This window comes from Anolis carolinensis, chromosome 2 (assembly GCF_035594765.1).
Source record: "Anolis carolinensis isolate JA03-04 chromosome 2, rAnoCar3.1.pri, whole genome shotgun sequence".
NCBI lineage: Eukaryota > Metazoa > Chordata > Lepidosauria > Squamata > Dactyloidae > Anolis > Anolis carolinensis.
In genome coordinates, this window is record NC_085842.1 from 46,400,948 (window position 1) to 46,416,854 (window position 15,907).

The window sequence follows — 15,907 nt, forward strand, 5'->3', positions numbered from 1 at the left end:
CAGGGACTAAGAATTTCAGCTCAGGTCAGCATTTGAAAAACTTAAAACCTATGGTCACGTAGATTCAAATCACATAATAATAGCCTGCCAATCCTTCCAATGGCCTGTGATAAGACTAGATTCTTATGCCCGTGAATTCCTTAAGTGTTGGGCTACACAGCAACATAGGAAGCTGCCTTATAATCAGTTCTTCTCAATCACCTTCCCTTCTTTTCCCCACTATCACCAATAAGTAGCTTGAAACCTGCTGGGGAAATGGCATGGAACTGCATGAGCAGGGCATTATCTCTCATCTACTTGATGTGCGACCTATGAGTTGATATCTAGAACTAATAAGGAATAAGTTTGATCCATGTGGTCTCATAATGTCAATGAGGGACTTCACACAATTTCATGCAAGGATTCTTTTCCAGCCCACCGTGGAGATCCCTGGTATTCCCTGGGCAGGCATACACACAACCCATGCAAATAGTATCAGGTGTGACTATGCATAGATTTTGAAATCAGAGGGGTTTGGATGCAGTCAAAGTGGTGTGGAAGGACATAGTACGTATAACATCATAAACATATATGATCCATCTAATAAAGGGTGTGAGAATCATAGTTGAACTGCAGATGTGGTTGGCTTCCAAGTCCCAGCTGCTTTAGCCAGCAGTGCCAATTGTGAGGAGCGATTAGAGGAGAAGTTCAACCATATCTGGAAGACTTCATGAAGCCCACTGACCCCTCGCCTTATTATTGTTCTGATGGATGGGTTGTTTGTGCTAACTTATATAAGTATGAGCTCAACATATTCACCCTGGCAGTGGGAGGCACACATAAGACCTAGACAACATAAAACTCATATAACTTTTAGATAATGTAAAACTACACATAACTATTGTTTTCTCTCAATGCTTTTGAATATGATAAAGTGAAATCTCAGCTTTCAAAGGGGAAATCTACAAATATTTGGTATACCTTAATAGACTTCAGCTGAAAGCATCAAATGTTTTCAGTTTTTGTGTGCGTGCAGGAAATACCTGACCAATTCACTGAGAAAATACAAATGAGGTAGCTCTCTCTTTCTTTTTCCTATAGACTCCATTCTTCCCTAGAGAAAACTTGGTCATTTCCTAACAACACTATCGTTTATCCCTGGCCTTCCTTAAGCATATTTTTGGAGGATTCCTCACATAGTTTTCTCCAGTGAAGCTCCTTGTGTTAAAATGAGACATTTGTTATAAACGTTAGTGTATATAATTAGATTTTAGACTGAAACTTTATATGCTCAACATATATAGTTGCTGATTCTAAACAGCAAACTGCTGGAGAAAAAATGAATACATTTCATTTACCCTACACCACCACCATAAAGCTGGCTAATGCAATTTGAGTTTTAAAAAAAGTCAACTGCTAATTTCACCCTACTTAGTGTATTATAATTATATGATTACCTATAGAAACTCTGTAGTATGGTATACGAAAGATCAAAGTTACTGAAAAGTCAGCATGTAATTAGTTTCTTGCTTTGGAGCATTAGGTAGAATTACGCAAAGAGGCAAAAACTATCATTTTATAGAAACCCTTAGGAGATTTATAATGATAGTAGACAAATATATGCATACAATATCAGTTGGTGTGCTAAAATTTAATTTTCATGAGGAAATGTGGTTGAAGGTGATCACAATACATGGGGATGCTCTTATTTTAATATTGGTGGATATTATTATTAGAGAATCATATCAAAAGATATGTCACCAGGGAGAAAATATCATTTATAAATTGCTAATGAGTAGCAAACAGTGTGTAGCTTGGAGGTATAAGACATCTTTTCACAATAAGCATTTATGATCAAACACAAAAGATCAAGTGGGGGAAGAAAAAACATAGGATCTCTATTTTATTCTTTGGTGCACAACAACATTTTCTATGGTTAAATGGGGTTATACAATGGATAAATTGAATTTCACCCTCATTATAAAGGCAAAAAAGAATCCTTCTCTTTTTCTCTCTGATATAGGGCTTACTCTAAGGTGGCCTTCGCAATGTTGTTTCCCATTAGGATAACCCTCATTAGAACATCACCTCTTTAAGAATACTTTGTTCCCAAATATAAAGTTATAAGGAAGGTAAGTAGTGCAATTAGAACTTGGAGGTCAGCGATAGCCTGCTGTGTTACATATTGAAGTGAGTTTAAAAGCTTCTGATCAAACTCAATGTGAAATGCTGCTCTTGCTTCTCTGAACACAACATTGCTCATGTCAGCCATTGTTTCTGTTATTACTAAAACAACCATGCATAGTGCCACCCTGTTGACAGTTTAATACACCTAAAAGTTAATACCTTCCTATTAATTTTCTAACATTGGGGAAGCATGTGTTTGCAAGCAGGTCCCAGGTTTAATCCCAAGTGCCTCCAAATAGTAAAAGGAAACACTGCTGCCTGATATCCTAAGGAAGATTTTTTTTTACTCAGAGCAGACACTGTATTGAGCTAGATCAGTGCTTCCTAAACTTTCATCTCCCAAATGCTTTATACTTCAACTCCCAGAATTCCTGACTGTTGGCCGAATCAGCTAGTGCACCTGGGAGTTGAAGTCCAAAACATCTGGAAGAGCAATGTTTGAGGTTCACTGAGCTACATGAAGCAATAGTCCAACTTCCCCACACACAAATATAGTAATGTCTCTATATCTATGGGATCAGAAGATGTAACCAACCTGCATATCTGTCCCTACAATTCTATTAGAAACTTGTTTTTCCTTCCACATGACTTACCAGAGCTGTGGTGGCACAATGGGTTAAACCCTTGTGCCAGCTGAACTGCTGACCTGAAAGTCGGTGGTTCGAATCCACAAGACGGGGTGAGCTCCCATCTGTCAGCCCCAGCTTACCATGTGGGAACATGAGAGAAGGCCCCCACAGGATGGTAACACATCCAGGCGTCCCCTAGGCAATGTCCTTGCCGACGGACGATTCTCTCACACCAGAAGCGACTTGTAGTATATTCTCAATTTGCTTCTAACACGATAAAAAAACCCAGTAGGAGCAAAGGCAAACAGAGGGACAGTAAGAGCAGAAAGAGGCACAAGAAAGAAAGTGGAAGTCATATTTTGTTTAACTATTCTCTCTTTCCTCTAACAGCATGATAGATGGGGCTCATTCAAGAGTTTTTGCAATGGCCGTAGGCCTCTTGGAGAATTATATCTTCCATGGTCCTCCATACTAAGGATGTAAAACCTCAACGGCTTTGTTCTCACATATGAGAATGAATAATTAAAATATTTTACCAACCCACTGTGGAAGAAAAGAAATATTTCTCTACAGTCTTCTCCCTACCATGTTTTTTCATCTTCTCTTGATATGCACTCACCATCACAAATGGAAGGAAAATGATTATGCTTAAAGGCTGGAGTGGCAGACAATTTTGCTGGATGATGAGAACCATGGAAAAGTCACCAATTCTTTATAGTTTGGATTTTGATTTGATCAAAGGAGAATTTGAGCACTTGTCCAACTCAAATCAGTTTTTAGGTGGACATTAATGAATCGGTGACATTTGTATATCAACCTAGGTTGGGCGAACCTTATATTTCTAGTTCCTTTCAAGTTAAATAAGCCAATTAGTTCTTTTTGTCATGCTGGACTTTTGGTTTATGATATTCTCCTACCTCATAAGCAAGACATACGCACTAGAGGCCCAGTTTGAGAGAGATCTCGTAAAGAGTGAGAGACGTTATAACTGATACATATCCCACACATGGCTAAAATACTAGGGCTTATCTTTGTGAAAGATCACAAGGCAAAAATCAAACATCCAATTCTTATTTGCTGTAAAATAAACCATTATTCTGAAGCCTCCATTTGTGAATCTATGGTCCTCTCTTGCTTCTGAAAAGGGAAATTAATGTCCTCCTTTGAGAGAGGAGAGAGGAGGAGGAAAGCCCTCTTCTCTGTCGATTTATTGAGTCACAATTTTCATAATATCTGTAGGGCTGAGTATCATAGAGAGGATATCCTCAGCTAGTAGCTTTGGGCACAGCATGACACAGGGAGATACACACATATGAATACACACATACACACACACTCACACACACAGATCAGACTGGAGAACAATGCATTTGCCATCACAGCAAGCAAAATTCTTAAACCAAGATTAACCTTGAAGCTCAAATGAGATAAAAACAAATAGAAATTTCTCCACAGGAATAAGAGCTTTATATAAAGGAAAGTATTTCATAACTCACGTAACTTTAATTAAGGGGGGAAATATCCTGCCAGGATATATTCTGTGCTGGAATGATATGCTTAAATGAGTATTCATTGCAGGGGCACAGAAAGTACTCAAATCTCGTCATTAACACCCACTCTGATTCCATAGATGGTCACGGAAGACCGTTAGTGATACATAAATATAATAGGAGTTACCTCATAGGTACACTCCTTGGATTGCTTTCATGTTCCATATATATCTGTGTACAAGTCAACCTCATGTATAAGTTGAGGGCAGGTTTTGGGGTCACATTTATGGGTATAATGCCTGGATGCACTGAGGATTGTTCTACAGGCGGGAAAGCTTTGCCTCAGGGTACCAGTTACCCTTGGCTGCCACCGCTATTTTCCCACCTAGGCATTTTTAAAAAGTTAGAAGTGTGCCATGGTAGAGAGAGTAGAAGGTCAGTACATCTTTTAGGACTACTATTGATTATGTTATCTCCAGATTGCGAGGCAGTAGGTCTCCCTCAAATTCTAGCCAAGGAGTAGTGTTATGTCCTTTTTGTGGGCTTCCCAGAGATACCTGCCTAACCACTTGGCAGATAACTCTTTGTTTCACTATGTCGTTTCTTCCAGAGATCTTCTTCTGCTCTTGAAATTGAGAAAGTGGGAAATTGGCATGGAAAGAAGAGAGATGAGAGCTTCTTTCTCCATTCTGAAAGTAAGAAATCCATTTGTGAACATTTCTTATGTTGTCATTACTACAGAATATCCCTTTATTAAGAGTTATGGAGAAGATTGTTAGCTGTGGGAAACTAATTTCTACCCTGTATAAAATCCACCGCTCATGCATTTGTTTCTGACCTTTTAATTCAGATAAGGGACCTGCCCTTAAAAATAAACAAACTTATTCCAACCAAAACATAGACTCTCCAATCCATCCTTATGAGGAAATGATAAACAAACAAAAATGTGTTGATACAAATATGTCAAGATTAAAAGATAAAAAAAGAAAACCAGAATAGTATTAAAGGTAAACAAATTAAATAAAGTTTGCTTAGCATCAGTAAAGGATTAACAGTCAAACTAACCACTCTTCCATCTGCAGAAAACTGCAAAACCAGCTGTGCTAAAATCTTAGCATTAGTGAACTGATCTTATGCTGTGGATATTTAAATCTGAAATAATTTGTACTGGGGGAAGGGGGGATTTGTTCATCTCTACAAATAGCTCCAAGAGTATCCTATTATATGAAATTAGTTTTTTTTTTAAAGTATAATCAAGAAAACATCAAATACACAAGACAATTTGCTTTTAAAAACAAGTGAACTTACAGAAATTGATAAACTTACTATGTTAATCAAGGAGAGATCTCTAACCAACTTTAAGAAAGGCTGGGGCCCATTATTGTGTTCCTCCAGCAAAGATGGGGCCAGGTCTCCATCACTGGTTTTTTGGACTAGAAGAGTGTTATTATGTGAAGAAAGGCTGTATCAATAGTTCCTTTTCATTTAATGGATGTAAAATATTGAGAAACTATAACCATCAAACAGAAAATTTAAAACCCTTGGATTAGATTATGTAGATTGTATGTAGTTAATGTTTTTTGACGCTTAGAATGTAGTAGTAGTGTTTTGTTTGATTCTAGAAAAAGTATTTCATTAATTTGTTTGTTAATTAGTTTTCTTGTTTGTATGTTTATATATAGGTTTTGTATTAATTTGTTTAAATAAAAATAAATTTAAAAAAGAAAACATAAAATACATGCAATATCTAACAGAACTGTACAAAACATCACTTAAGAACTGTTGTGACTGCGCCTTCGGGGATTATGGTTGATGGTGATGGAATTCGAAGAGGAAGAAAAAACCCTCGTGATAAGGGTTCACTGGAGGAGTTGCGCAGGAAGCGACTTAGAGAGCTATATGGGGGATCTTCTGAGGAAGATTCAGATGGGGAGATGGATGCTGAGGAACAGGTGGTGGCTGGGGAAGCAGGCACTGAATGGGCACAGCCACCGGAGATGTCTGGGGATTTGGGGCTTATGGATACTTCTGAACCTGGGGTTTCTGCAGGAGCTGATCCCAATTGGGATGCTTGGAGGAGGGAGGATGGTTCTTTAAGTGTTCATGGGGCTAAGTGTGGGCAGGATGATTGGGACTCCGACGAATTGCTAGGTACTCCAGATCCACGAGCTCTAGCTGTGTGGAGTTCAGACTCTGAGTAGATTTGGGACACCTGGTGTTTGGGTGTGAGTGTTTGGTCACCCAGGAGGAAGGGGAATAAAATGGGAATGTTTGGCCACTGCACTTTGCGTGTGGCAAGGTGTTGCTGAGGCGCCATTGGGATCTCTGTGTTTCCATGAAGACTGAACTTGGACTATGATTTGAATCTGCTGATATCATCTAGCTTGGCTCTCGCTGTGTCTTATCGTGGACCTGTTTTGGATGACTGCACCCTCTTCGGACTTTGGATTGAATTTGACTTGGCTTCTGTCTACACCCTCTGACTGACGGCTACTCCCGGCTTCTGACTATTGGTTTGTCTTTCGGAATTTCTGCTGCCTCCCGACCTGACCTTGGATTCTTCTGACGATGGCTATTCATCATCCCTTTGAGGCTCTCGGCTTATCTGCACTGTGGAAGCAGCTTTACTGCTTTTCTAGTTTGTTTATTTTCCAGCAATTAACTCTATTTGTTTCCCAAAGCTGAATTGAAGCGTTATTTAGTTTTTTATTGAATGCCAGCATGGAAAATTAGCGTGGCTCGTTTTTGAGTTATTATTGTTCAATCTACTCTCGAAACACTGAAAAGTGAAGTGTTTCAAGGATATTTCCTGTGTTTATGTTATTTTTTGGCTTATCTTCGGAATAAACTTTGTTTTGTATGTTAACTGGCGTCTGACTCTTGACAGATTGCCACACGCCAAAAGAACAACAACAGAGAGAGCCAAGTCAACATGGCTGGGCTGGACGACAGGCTGGCCGCTTTGGAATTGGAATTGGTAGCCTTAAAGAGGGCACAGCAGATTAAAGGACAGGTCATTGTGCCTGAACGTTTTGACGGGACAAGAGAAAAACTACCAACTTTTTGGCTCAAGTGGACTTATATTTTTTGCAAATATCTGATCTTTCGTTTCCTACAGACACTAACAAAGTTGCAGTTACTTTAAGTTTATTAACTGGGCCAGCGGGGCGTTGGGCAGTCAATGTAATTAGGGGCAATAGCCCAATTAAGAATAATTTGGTGGACTTTAAGGCAGCTCTTAATGAGACGTTTGGAGATCCTTTACAAAAGGAAAATGCAGGTTGGGCTTTATATCGGTTAAAGCAGGGTAAAGGGTCTTTAATTGATTATTTGAATAAGTTTAATTTGCTTAAGCATCAACTGGACTGGGGAGAACATGCTTTTATGTTGATTTTTACTGCTGGGTTGAATGAATGTTTACAGGATGAGCTGTCTCGTGTGGAACCAGCTCAAAATTGGGATGAGCTGGTAACCAAAGTTTGTAGGATAGAGGCTCGAATGGAGTTCAGAAAGAAGACTCGTGGGACTCCAGTAGTGGAGTATCATGCTAGTGCCTCTGTGAACTCTGGGGAAGAACCCATGCAGCTTGGGATGCAACGCAAATTGTCTCAAGAGGAGAAAGACAGACGCAGACGATTAAGGTTGTGTTTGTACTGTGGAAATGGGGGGCATTTTGCTCATGGTTGCACTCTAAAACCATCTCAGCTGCCGGGAAAAGGGCAGCCCTAATGCGCCATGAATCCAGCGCATTAGGGCCTATGATGCAATTGCCTAGGGGGAATAAGCATGTGTTTGTGGCCATACAATTGTGTCTAATGGGTCAGAGACCAGTTAGTACCCAGGCATTTTTGGATTCAGGGGCTACAGTTTCGTATGTAGACCAAAGCTTTGCGGAGAAGAATAAAATTCCAATTGTGAAGAAGAAAGTCACAGCTTGGGTGGAGGGTGTTGATGGAAGGTTGTTACATTCCGGGATGGTGTATCAAGAAACAGCGGGTGTAACCTGGCAAGTGCAAGGGCAGAAGGGGATGTTAACTTTTGATGTCACTGCACTACCTAGATATGATGTCATTTTAGGCATGGACTGGTTGGCACAGGTCAATCCTCGGGTGGATTGGGTACGCAGAACTATCAGTTTGGACCCGCCGGTGTGTTTAACACTAAATGGTGGGGATATGGAGGGAGTTCCATCTTGTTATCAGGACTTCTGGGATGTGTTCTGCCAAAAGGAAGCGGATAAATTACCACCACATAGGCCTTATGATTGTGCGATCAAATTGGTGGAAGGTGCTAAGTTGCCTGCAGGCAGGTTGTATGCGCTTACTGTACCTGAAAGACAGGCTTTAAGAGAATACTTAGATGAGAACTTGCAGAAGGGTTTCATTAGACCTTCTAATTCGCCTATGGCCGCTCCAGTCTTTTTTGTGGCAAAAAAGACAGGCGACTTGAGACTGGTGTGCGACTACCGTGTGCTAAACAAGTACACTGTTCGGGACAGGTACCCTTTGCCTCTAATCCCTGAGTTGTTGTCTCGGGTTCAGGGAGCTTCCATCTTTACGAAGTTAGATCTGCGTGGGGCTTATAATTTGGTGCGTATAAAGGAAGGGGACGAATGGAAGACAGCGTTTAACACCTGTTTCGGCGCTTACGAAAGTTTAGTAATGCCGTTTGGGCTCTGTAATGCCCCAGCGGTATTTCAAAGATTTATTAATGATGTGTTCCGGGACCTTTTAGACAAATTTGTGGTGATTTACTTGGATGATATATTGATTTTTTCGAAAGACGCTTGCGAACATGGGGAACATGTGCGTCAAGTGTTGTCCAGGCTCAGGGCAAATGCGTTATTTGCTAAGGCCTCCAAGTGTGTTTTCCATGTGTCTGAGGTGGAGTTTTTGGGACATGTTATATCTGGAAGGGAACTGAAAATGGACCCGAGAAAAGTGGACGCTGTCAATACCTGGCAAGAATTAACATCCAAGAAGGATGTACAAAGGTTTTTGGGTTTTGCCAACTACTATAGGGAGTTTATTCCGCACTTTGCACAATTGACAGTGCCGTTAACCCAACTCTTGCAAAAGAAGCGTCCGTTCGAATGGACTATGGAGGCCAAGAAGGCTTTTGAACAACTGAAATGTAGTTTTCAGAATGGGAACATTTTAGTACATTCAAATGTGAACCAACCATTCATTGTTGAGGCAGATGCTTCTAATTATGCTCTGGGAGCTGTACTCTCGCAGAAGGACCCGTCTGGTAGATTAAGACCTTGTGGTTTCTATTCTAGACAACTCACTGCGTTTGAACAAAATTATACGATTTGGGAGAAAGAGTTGCTAGCGATCAAGGTGGCCTTCGAAGTTTGGAGGCATTGGCTGGAGGGGGCAAAACATCAGATAGTGGTCCTATCTGACCATAAAAACTTGGAACATTTGCAAACTGCAAGGAAACTGAATCAGAGACAAATTAGGTGGGCATTGTTCTTTTCCAGGTTCGACTTCAGGGTACAATTTGTAGAGGGGAAGCAGAACTTGAGGGCTGATGCTTTATCTAGGAAGCCTGAGTTCAAAACTGCTGAAATCCTTCTTGAACAAACCATTTTACCTGTTTCAGTGTTAAATGTGGTACAGGACAGGCAGGATCTTCATGAACGGGTGTTGTCTTCTCAAAAAGAGGATAGGTGGACACAGGAGCAGTTGATATTGCTCTCTCAGGATATGAGAACTATACTGCCTAATTTACAGGATGTGGACGGGGTGTTATCATGTAATGGGCAGATTTTCGTGCCGCCTGGTAAACTACGCTTGGAAATCATACAAGCATATCATGATGAGCCAACTGCGGGACATTTTGGCAGGTTTAAGACTGTGCAAGCCATTACTCGTCATTATTGGTGGCCCAAGATGAGGCAGGATATTTTAAAATACTGCGATAGTTGTGCTATTTGTCTACAGTGTAAACATCCAGTTGGTAGGCCCTGTGGTCTATTATCGCCTCTGCCAGTCCCTAAAAAGCCCTGGCAGATTATTTCCATGGACTTCATTACTGATTTGCCTAGGGTGGGTGGCTACACTTGTATTTGGGTGGTGGTTGATTTGTTTTCCAAGATGGCTCATTTTATCCCATGCTCTAAAGTACCGGCGGTTACAACGTTGGCCAAATTATTTGTGCGCCATATTTTCCGTCTGCACGGGGCTCCAGAGGTTATTGTTTCGGACAGAGCGCCGCAGTTTGTTTCACAATTTTGGAAACAGTTCCATGCGCAGCTTGGAACTAAACTGAACGTCTCTACTGCATTCCATCCGCAGACTGATGGGCAGTCTGAACGGGTGAACGGTCTGTTAGAACAGTATCTGCGCTGTTTTTGTTTGCAGCAAGCTGGGGATTGGGTTCAATGGGTACCGGTGGCAGAGTTTGCGTATAACGCGGCGACACATAGCGCTAGCCAATACTCGCCTTTTGAAATCATGTATGGTTGCCATCCACGTGGAGTAGTAGCGCCTGCGCAAAATACTGTGTCGCCGGATCCAGTGTATCGTTCCAGTGAACTCAAGGCCTTGCAAGACGTTGCGAGGAAGCTTCTGGTGGAAGCTAAAGCAACGCAAAAGTCACAAGCTGACAAACATCGTCAGTCTGGAGTGGAATTGAAAGAAGGGGACATGGTGTGGTTGTCTGCTAAGCATATCAGGACGCATGCGGGGAAATTTGGGGCTCGGTACTTAGGTCCGTTCCCCATTGTTACTAAGGTCTCTCCTGTGGCGTTTCGATTGCGATTGCTTTCCACGCTGAAGGTTCATCCGGTGTTTCACCGGTCTTTACTGAAACTGGACACATCATGTAACAGGCCCTCAGTAATTACAGAGGTCTCGGATCCCACATTAATTCCAGTGGGTGGGGCCTTTGCGGGGAGGGATAGTGTTGCGACTGCGCCTTCGGGGATTATGGTTGATGGTGATGGAATTCGAAGAGGAAGAAAAAACCCTCGTGATAAGGGTTCACTGGAGGAGTTGCGCAGGAAGTGACTTAGAGAGCTATATGGGGGATCTTCTGAGGAAGATTCAGATGGGGAGATGGATGCTGAGGAACAGGTGGTGGCTGGGGAAGCAGGCACTGAATGGGCACAGCCACCGGAGATGTCTGGGGATTTGGGGCTTATGGATACTTCTGAACCTGGGGTTTCTGCAGGAGCTGATCCCAATTGGGATGCTTGGAGGAGGGAGGATGGTTCTTTAAGTGTTCATGGGGCTAAGTGTGGGCAGGATGATTGGGACTCCAACGAATTGCTAGGTACTCCAGATCCACGAGCTCTAGCTGTGTGGAGTTCAGACTCTGAGTAGATTTGGGACACCTGGTGTTTGGGTGTGAGTGTTTGGTCACCCAGGAGGAAGGGGAATAAAATGGGAATGTTTGGCCACTGCACTTTGCGTGTGGCAAGGTGTTGCTGAGGCGCCATTGGGATCTCTGTGTTTCCATGAAGACTGAACTTGGACTATGATTTGAATCTGCTGATATCATCTAGCTTGGCTCTTGCTGTGTCTTATCGTGGACCTGTTTTGGATGACTGCACCCTCTTCGGACTTTGGATTGAATTTGACCTGGCTTCTGTCTACACCCTCTGACTGACGGCTACTCCTGGCTTCTGACTATTGGTTTGTCTTTCGGAATTTCTGCTGCCTCCCGACCTGACCTTTGATTCTTCTGACGACGGCTATTCATCATCCCTTTGAGGCTCTCGGCTTATCTGCACTGTGGAAGCAGCTTTACTGCTTTTCTAGTTTGTTTATTTTCCAGCAATTAACTATTTGTTTCCCAAAGCTGAATTGAAGCGTTATTTAGTTTTTTATTGAATGCCAGCATGGGAAATTAGCATGGCTCGTTTTTGAGTTATTATTGTTCAATCTACTCTCGAAACACTGAAAAGTGAAGTGTTTCAAGGATATTTCCTGTGTTTATGTTATTTTTTGGCTTATCTTCGGAATAAACTTTGTTTTGTATGTTAACTGGCGTCTGACTCTTGACAAGAACTGTTTCTACAGCACTGAGAAAGCTACATTTCAAAACTTTTTACTGTAAAACAGTGATGTCCAACCTTTGGGCCTCCAGGTGTTTTGGACTTCAACTCCCAGAAATCCCTGCCAGCTTACCAGCTGTTAGGAAGTGTGGGAGCTAAAGTCCAAAACACCTGGAGGCCCAAACGTTGGGTACCTCTGTTGTAAAAGCTTGTGGGTCAATCCGACAGAGTTGTTGTCTTGTGCAATACATTTTCCAATCAATATCATTACATGGAAAAAAGTTATACTTACCACCAGGCAAACACTGTTAGAATCACCATAACCACAATACTTTACTAGGCTCTACTCATAACAGCTTTATAAAGGGTTGCAAAAATTCATTCCCCCACCCTCTTTTGTTGATTGTTCAAATTAGAGAGACAGATACCAAACCAGTGTTATACCAAATCATGGTCCCTTGACCAGCACCAGTCCCTGAGTCATTGACTTCTAGTCCCTGACATGTTTTCAGGAAAGAAAGAAAAATCTATGTACAATAAACACATATATAACACTGGTTCCTGGAATACTGGGGGGAAATAATTACCAATCCCTCAAATCTGATGTCCCAAGAAGCACTACATTATGGTCCCACACAATCCATCTAAACAGATAACAAATATAGACTATGGAATCCTGTTAATGATGTGTGCAACATAGGGGTGGGGGTGGGGGGCAGGGGGGCACTGTGGAAGTTGCTGTTCTTGTCCACCCTTTGGAACAAATTTTCCCCCAGACTTACTGTTGTGCTGCAATAGCTCCTCCCCCAATAACCATTTGATGGTTGGTGGAGAAACTGGAAATGCATCTCTTTCTGTCCCTGTAAGCAATGACATCGTCTGCTGGGATCTGAGACTTTCAGTAGACCCCAGCTGATCTGGCAGAGAATGTTCTTCATCTCTGTTTCCAGTTCACCATCCCTCCAATTCATCTCAACCAGCAGGAAGAAAATGGTAATGGTTTCTGAAGCCTACTGAAGCCTCTCTTTAACACAGGTTAATATGGTTAGTCCTGAGATTGCTACCAGGAAGCATAACAGAATCCCACATGCAGAACTCTTATGATATATTTGGCCTTGCAGGATTTCAGGAGCAATCTGCTTCTTTAAAGTGGAAAACACTTTAAATAATCATGTGGCATTGGTAGGGTTGCCAGGTCAGTAGCATCTCATTACCAGAAAGAAGCAATGGGGCCTTGTGGTGTTGCAGATGGGGTGAAACAAGGCAAGGATTGGCAGGTAACTAGAAATGCTTCTGTATCACGGGGACTCAAGGGCAATCTGGGTAAATGTGGCCAGAATCTGGGTAAAATATACCCATTTGAATAATAGAGTAACCATTTTTCAATGCATGTGGCAAAATGTGTATGGCACCTGCAGTTGCTACCTGCAATCATTCCTGTCAAGTCTTACTGCCTATGTGGTCTTACCTACAGCACAGCTGGCACATGGAGTGTTTTTTTCAGACCCCATGCTTCTGCAGAATCTCACCTCTAGTGCTTTGGACATCCACCACCGATGCTGTGCTGCTGTCATTAGAGATCGTACAAGAAGCCTCATGAGTCATTACTACCTATTTCCTAGGTCCCATTCTTTTGTCTTTTGGGTGCACTGATTTTGCAAGTACAGTCATCCCTCCACATTTGCAGTTTTAATTTTTGCAGATTTGATTATTCTCAGATTTGGTTTAAGATTTGTAAGAACCTGTAAATCATCTAGTGTGACTCTATAGTCAGCTTTCTACAGCCATGCTGAAGGAACTCAAGATTTCTAGAGAGAGCATCCTTCCAATGTAATTCTATGGTTTGCTTCCAGCACAAGGGGAACAGAGAATCAGGCTGAAAAACCTATGACCTCATCATACTTACTTCTGGAAGCGTTGAACAACACTTCAACTCCATCTGGAAGATGGATTGGCATGCTGCCCATCACACAATGTAGAATGACTTCCTGTGGAGGCCCCTAACGAGGGAGGGATGTGCGGGACATATTTGCCCCAACTGCCCCTCATTTCAGCGGCGAAGCCCGGCAAAGTGGGACACTTCACCTGGCTAATATGATGGAGTCCCCTAGAGATTCCTGGAGAGATATTATCTGAAGTTAAAAATAAGAATTTCCTTTGAGTTTCTTTCTCTTTCATAGGGGTTCTGTGCTCCTACCCCCATCGAATGTACAAGGCAGACTGTAAAGCACACAGAGACAACTCTGTGCTAAGCCAAAGAGTAAGGTTTTCTGGTTGATAATGAGTAGTGAAAGTTGTCAGACTTTCAATCCACCCCACATACAAAACCTTTTTTTATTTCTTCTTCTTCAGTGCCACTTGTCGTGAGATGTGTTTCCCTGCTGGGAGATCCAGAGTAGCACAGCCATTCCCTGAGAATTCACCCGATGCCTGGAGATACTATCAATGGAAGATTGGATACTGAAGTTCTTTGAAATGGCAGAAATGGACAAATTGCCTGCTTTGATCAGAGAGAAGTCTTTGGATAATTTTTTTAAAAGGCTGAGAACCTTTTTTGACATTTATGAAGATGAGAGAAGGAGAAAAGAACACTTGTGGGTTTAAAATATTAATTTTTTTCTTACATAGTTATTAGGTGGAAGTTTAACTTTTTAAAAATAGAATAGAAGAAGCAAGTGATATTACTTTATGTCATTGGCTTGGAATGTGGGAAGTATACTTTTAATATCTTTTCTTTTGGGCGGGGATTATTTGATAGTTCATAGTAGATAGTTTATAGGGGATTTTATGTATTTTGTGTAAGTGTTCCTTCTTATTTTATTATATCTATAGGTTTTTCCTTTCTCTTTTATATGTAGATTCTAATATGTAGTGTTTATTCCTCTTCTATATGTGTTACATTATTTAATAAAGATGCTAACAAAAAAAGATAGAATTCAGTCAATGCCTTGAGACCTGGCAACGCTAAGCACAAGTGAAAGTTTATGCAGACAGTAGAGAGTTACTTCAAAATGAGGGAGTATTCTCTTCAAGGAAAATGAGAATAAAACCAGAATAAAATGGGAAGATCTTCTTTTACCTTAGTGGCTGCTGGCACATCCATCAGGGATGTAATCAGAAATCACATACTCACTGCTGAGGAGCTATAATTAAACTGAATTTAATTTTAATAGAATTTCTCCCCAGAAAGGAATAAGAGAAAAGGAAAAAATATCTCTACCTATGATGTTGCTTAAAATTCCTCATCTTTTATGGAAACAATTACACAATTCCTGTGTTTTGCCTCAGCATTTTCAAAACAAGCCATCATAAAAATGAAAGCTAATACAAACTTTTCTATTAATGGTGAAAAGCTGCTTTGTAAAAGGTTAAAGAGATCAACAGTATCAAATACTTCAAGCAGTGCAGTGTTGCCACCCAGCACATGCTTTTAATAATAACAGAACTCGAGTCCAATGTTTGCCATTATTATTGTTGTTATTTTGTCTCGAAACCAGTGAAATAGTAATGGAGTGAGTTTTCTGCTTATTATGTAGTCAATTCTGGATGCATTCTAACAAATTTAGATTTTAAGGGCTAAGCTATATACTCAATGAAAGTTTCATGGCTGTAATCCCAGCTGGGCTGGTTTGTTTGTCCTGTTTAGTGTTTTAAAAAGTGATCATGGACTTTTTGGT

The 15,907-nt window shown here is 41.2% G+C and overlaps 1 long non-coding RNA gene across 1 annotated transcript in view; it reads left to right on the forward strand.

The window, feature by feature from the left end:
* LOC103277970 (uncharacterized) overlaps positions 1-15,295 on the forward strand; it is a 31,158-nt gene extending 15,863 nt beyond the window's left edge. The window contains exons 2-3 of the long non-coding RNA XR_505797.3: positions 4,836-4,920; positions 14,583-15,295. This is a non-coding gene — a long non-coding RNA (uncharacterized LOC103277970). The remainder of the gene's footprint in view (positions 1-4,835; positions 4,921-14,582) is intronic.
* Positions 15,296-15,907: the final 612 nt, after the last annotated feature.